The sequence below is a fragment of the Vicia villosa genome, unplaced genomic scaffold, assembly GCF_029867415.1.
Source record: "Vicia villosa cultivar HV-30 ecotype Madison, WI unplaced genomic scaffold, Vvil1.0 ctg.002353F_1_1, whole genome shotgun sequence".
NCBI lineage: Eukaryota > Viridiplantae > Streptophyta > Magnoliopsida > Fabales > Fabaceae > Vicia > Vicia villosa.
In genome coordinates this window covers 216,541-223,060 of record NW_026705904.1, presented here as the reverse complement: position 1 = coordinate 223,060, position 6,520 = coordinate 216,541, and the positions used below count along the sequence as shown (strand labels likewise).

Sequence of the window (6,520 nt, the reverse complement as noted above, 5' to 3'; positions counted from 1 at the left end):
CTTCCGAAGTCTGGGAAAATTTAGAAAAAAAAAATACTTCGGAGATGCATTTCCGAAGCAGAAGTAAAATGGGGTTTTCGCTAGGGGTGACCCCATAGAGAGGTGGATAAAGAAATTTTTAATATTTTTACTTAAAGGTGAAAATGAATTTTTTTTTTTTTAGAGTTTTATAAGGTACGAGGGCGTGAAGTTCTAACGTAGGGTACAAGAGAAATTACCCTCCTCGGTTATTTTGAAATCTGTTATTGGGCCGAAAATCTTCACCCACTATTGTAACCCAACCACAGCCCTCCCCCTTTATTTAAGCCACCATTTGCCTCACTCTCTCATACACTGCTCCTCTCTTCGGCTGTAAACCCTAGCCGCCCCATTTTCAAAACCTTCATTTATCATCGATACTGTTAGCAATCAGAATCATATCGATAATATTATTGTCATTTTTTTAATTTTTGAAATGTTCATTTGTTGTTTAGAATATGTGAAGTTTTGGGAGATGATGATATTAACGCTGACAGAGGCATTAGCTCTGCTGAATTATGATAATTTGCACGTCAGTCTGATCCTAAACCTTCATCTACACTTTTTTATATCTAATCCATCACTATTTTTTGGTAAATATTTTAAACTATATGTATTGCTTTTTTTTTTTCTCTGGTTTTAATTCTGTGATTGATTATTTTTGACGGATATACTGGTTCTTTACTCTTTAGACAATTTTTTTAATAAAACAATCTCAATATATACCTTTTTTTTAATATGAATTTATAATAATATTTATATATATAAATTATTATTATAGTTGTTTAAACATTTATTTAGACGTTAAGTTATTATTTTTAAAGATTATTTATCAAAATAAATGTTAATTTGATTATTTTTATAAAATAAATTATAAAAGTTTTGATAAGAAATTTGTAAATATTATTAACATTTAGTTTTAAATATTAAATAAAAATTAATTGTTAATTGATTATATATTATAAAAATTTATGTGTATTTATAATTAATTATTTAGCACATTTATAAGTTTTGTACCTTATTATTATTATTTAATAGTTTTAGTTATATTTAAAATTAAAATTTATAAAAAAATTTAGACATGGATAAATATAAAAATTTAAATTAATTATTAAATATTACTGTCAATAATGACAATTAATTTTTAAATATTACTGTAAATATAAAATTAATTATATTAATTTTATATTTCTTAATGTATGTAAATTTAATTTAATTATAATTGTTTAAATTTTTTTTAAAAGAATACGTTAAATTTTTTTTAAAAAAAGACTTTAAAATTTTTTTAATTAATTTGTTATGCAATTAAAAAAATTATTTAATTATAATAAAAAGTGACCTTCCTTTCGGTGGCTAGATTATTTATGATAATATATTGAAAACAATATGTGTATATAGAAGAATCTTTGAAAAAAAAATGTGAAATCATATCTTGCGATTTATCTTCATCTTATATCTCGCATTGATAAGGAGATTAAATGTGAAATCGAAATCATATTTCGCGATTTATCTTTATCTTATACCTCGCATTGATAAGGAGATTATGTATATAGAAGAATCTTTGAAAAAAATGTGAAATCGAAATCATATTTCGCGATTTATCTTTATCTTATACCTCGCATTGATAAGAACTAGATTATGTATAGAGAAGAATCTTTGAAAAAATGTATTCGAGAAATCATATTTAAAAAAAAAAATAGAAGAATCTTTGAAAAAAATGTGAAATCGAAATCATATTTCGCGATTTATCTTTATCTTATACCTCGCATTGATAAGAAGTAGATTATGTATAGAGAAGAATCTTTGAAAAAATGTATTCGAGAAATCATATTTAAAAAAAAAATCAGAATCTTTGAAAAAAAAATGTATTGTATGTATTGTATCATCCCGTTAATATTTTATATCGCGATTTATCTTCACTTATACCTCGCCAAAGTGAAAATCCTTTTCATAGCATTAATCTTTCTGAGTTGATTCCAATTTGTTAATGTTTTTAGCTTCTGAGTTGATTGAGAATTGATTTTCCTTTGAGATTTGTTAATGTTTTTAGCTTCTTAATCAGATATGTGTCATGAGTGATGATTGAGTTTTGATCACCTTTGAAATTTGTTGTTGATTTTAGTTTGATGCTTAATCGATTAAATGGTGCCATATTTGAAAAATAAATAATTTTAATTGATTAATTGTTAGATACAATCGATTAAGTGGCAAAAATTTCTAACTTCTTAATTTATTTGGGCTTATAAAGGAATTTAGGACCCAAATTAATTTTGAGACCTCCCTTTTTCAAGTTTTGATCCTTTTGCTCAAAAAAACTTCATTTTTAATAAATGATTAGTGTAAAAATAAATATAATAAAAGTGACATGATTTATCATTTATTTGAAGAATAATTGGAGTTTTTCGAGTTCTTTATTTACTAACTGACTTACTTGCTTATTGATGTCCTTTAAAAAAATTCTTCAAACACGATATCAATTTTCCTTGAAAAATCTTTGAATATATGCTTTGAACAACCTCTTTTGATTTGACAATTATTCTTTGATGTTGCAAAGCATTCTTGCAAAAACAAGCTACGTTTTTACTTTTGGTACCCAGATCTTTTTGGGTTCTTTAGTGTTAGTAGATTTAAGGTGGCTCAAGTCATTAGAGATGAATCTTTTAGATTACTTTAAATCGTGTATTTTGCTTAAACACTAATGCTCAAGATTAGGGATGTAATCAAATCGGTTTGGACCGGTTTTTGGTCAAAAAAAGGTCCGAACCAATAATATCTTCAGCATTAGTGTACCAAAAGAAACGAACCTAACCACACCAGTTTTTATTGGTTCGGTTTGGTTTTAGAACCGAACCATAAACAATCGGTTTTATTTTGGTTTGGTTTGGTTTGGATTGTCGGTTTAATTGGTTTTTTCTGATCCGTTTACACCCCTACTCAAGATAACCAATTCTATAACAATAATTGCATTTATAAATAAAGTGATTGGTTTTCTTTTTATCATGGCATATGTAACACCTCAAATCTATCCCGCAATTAACAAGGAAAATCAGAGTGCAAAAAAAACTTTAAAATAAACATCACATTTGAGGCGTCACATATTCGTCTTAAACAACATCGCAAATCATGCTCATAATCATAGATACATAACACGTATACGGAGGAATCATACTTTATTAACCATCAAACTCAAATAGTTCATAATATCGCAGCAGAATTCAAATAGCAACATAAACCCAAATCATAACATCTTTGCCAACATGGCAATAACTATCCAACATGTCTCAATCAAAGAGAACAACAACAAAATTCAACCAGATAAAACGACATACTCTAACTACATAAAGCAACAAGCATCGCAAACGTCCCCCGAGTGCTACGTATCAGAGCATAGACACACCGACTCGAGCTATAAGATAAAAGGCTACTCCACATCATTACCTGCACGTTACCAACCAAGGTAACATTCAAACAGAAGGGGTGAGATATCAAATAGTATAAAGGAACGTATGATAATATTCAAAGCAATGAAAAATCATACATCGCTCACCACTTCTCATCACTTAACATCTTATAACAACTTTCATCAACAAACAACTTCCAAAACGACAATAATGATATCAAATCAATTACGACAATATATTCCAAATTCACAATTATAATATCATCACGTCACAACAAACATCAAACATAAGTCAAATGCAATTCAAATGTGACTCGACTTATGCAAATGCATGTGGTACCTTTGGAGTAAAACTCCCATCGTCTCAAAATTTGTCATTGGGTACATTGTCGCTATTTGTCATTAAGGCCATCGTCTCTTTTGCCATTAAGGCCGTCGTCTCTTTATACAATGGATGTGACTCAATGAATGTAACATCCACACAAACACAACATTTACAACACATCACAAACACCGACTAAACATCATTACTTTCATAGTAATTCATCACTTTGCAATCACGTCACTATGTTGTAACATCATACAACAATATATATCACTTCACATTCACGTCGCTATGTTGTAACATCATACAACAATACATCTTTTCACAAAAACAATCACAACATCAAATGATACAATTCAAGAAAAGATTCAAAAAAGTTTCCAAAGGTTTTCCAATCATATTCATTAGAAAAACATCAATTAGAGCTTCACAGAGGTTGAAACGGCACTTAAAAAGGAGTTACAGATCAAAAGTTATGATCTTTTAAACTTTTCACAAACAGGGCATTTTCGCCCGCGGAAGTATCCACTCGCCCGACGCTCCAAGGCAGTAGCGTGACATCTCCTCGCCCGCTTGAATCGCCCGGCGTAAACCTGTGGGCGCTGGCTCGCCCGGCGAAGCAACTTGCTTGCCCGACGGAAATCACAGAACAAGCACTCGCCCGAGGAAGCAAAACGCTCGCCCGACGCTCCACACCAGAACTGTAAAATTCTGTGCGTTTTCAGCACTTCCAACACCATCTCAAATTCGATTTTAACCAACCAAACTAATTTTAAACATCATTTTATCATATGTTATGGGTTCTTATTCATGTTTCTAGTCATGGGTTCTCACACAAACATCAATAACATGATTAATGGCACAATTTCATGGATTCTATCATAAACCCTAACAATTTCAATTCACACATTCATGGAGAAACAACATATAATAAATCCCATCCTAAACATCATCATACAACACTTTATCATGAAAGAATCTCACCCTTACCTTAGGTTTTGGATTGAAGACAACTATAGCTTCAATCTTGGATTCTCCTCTTCTCTTCACTCTTCTCTTCTTTCTCTTCTTTTCCCAATTTTCACAAAATAAGCTTCCAACTCTCTAATTCTATAAGACCCTTGTTTTTGTTAAACCCTTACTATTTCCCACTTTGCTAATGGGCTCTAATTAGTACCTCCCAATTTCTAACACCAACATAGGCCCAATATCTAATAACCATCGCTAACTTATTTTATTTACTAATAATTCCCAACAAAATAACACAAAACCAATTAAGCACATAATTAACACATAATCCACATAATTTTCAATTAATTCACACAACACACAATAACATAAATAATTAAAGTAAAAACAAGCGTTACAACATATACTCTTAAAAGACTTGCCAATATGATTTGGTCTATAACCCATACCTACTTTATTATATGAATATCTTTGATTAGATAAAATTGTATCTAGTTTATCCCTGTCCTTGGTGAATTTACTTTAAGTTTCATGCAAGTAGTCAGTTTCAGTTCTTAAGGAATCACATTTTTAACAATTATAATCATTCAAGACTTGTTTTCTAAGAAGATTCATTTCATCATTGATTCTATCATTTTTCCTCTTTGAGCTATTTCACATGATTCTTATATGTCAAAATAAATCTTTCAAGGTCATCATTTTCTTTATTGGGTTTAGCACTTAAATCATATATTTGTTTATAAGACATAGTAGTCACCTTGCCATCATCTTCAGAAGTAGTTTTAAAATAAACATCTATGTCTTCATCTAGTTCTCTATATGATACTTTAGAATATACTTCAAATGATTCTTCAGAGGATGGTTCGGATGATTCTTTATCAGATTCTTTGAATGCATCTAAATTTTACTTTTTGATATTTTCCTCATCTTTAAGTAATTCAATTAATTATTTAAGTTTCTTAATGATTTTATGTTTATTCGATTTATCCTCTAAATGATCAACATCCTTTGTATCTCCATAGTTAAGTACAGAATCAGGATTCCATTACCATTACTTAAATCTTAGATACTCGTTAGAAATATAATGTTCGAAAGCATTGTCCATAATTTTAATATCTGAGGACCATCTTTGAAAATTTTCTTCACTATCATTCAGTGTCTCAATTTCTTGGTCTTGTGTGTTTATCCTTTTCCTTTTCATCTTAGTGGGAACTTCATAGACCATTTCAAGGATTTCCCAAACTTATTTAATAGTGATACACTTAGAAACATAATTGTACTCTCAAGCGCTTAATGCACTTATCATCAGGTACTTTACTTTAAAACCTTGTTTCACTTTTCTGTTTTCTTCTATGGTCCCCAAATTAATCTGTTTGTTCATCATCTCATTATTAATGGAATAAGAAGACAATATAAAGAATAAGCATATAGTGATGGTTTTTTGTTCGTTAAACAAAGTACGAGTGGTATACCTACATAGGGATGGGAAATAGGCATGCTCTCCCCATAATAGCCTGCAAAAAAGTAGGGCGGGCGGGCATAGTTGAGGATACAGGCCTTAAACCTAGGCCTTCCTTACAAAAAGTAAGGGCATGGCAGTGCGGGCATGCGAGCACTGCACCTTTTAATTCTTAAAATGGAAAAATTATACTAATTCCCCAGCCCGCAAAAGCCATCAAAAAATGGGGCAGGCAAATTAGAGGGTCCGTGCATAAACCAATGGCCCATTTTACACTAAAGTGCGGGAAAAATGGACATGCCCAACGTGTCAGACCCGTTTCGCCACCCCTACGTAGGAAGTAGAGTTC

General features: G+C 30.6%; 1 non-coding gene across 1 annotated transcript; it reads left to right on the top strand.

The window, feature by feature from the left end:
* Nucleotides 1-485: 485 nt before the first annotated feature.
* Nucleotides 486-567, top strand: LOC131638630 (small nucleolar RNA Z122). The gene has a single exon (XR_009294720.1). It is a non-coding gene; the product is annotated as a small nucleolar RNA Z122 (small nucleolar RNA).
* Nucleotides 568-6,520: the final 5,953 nt, after the last annotated feature.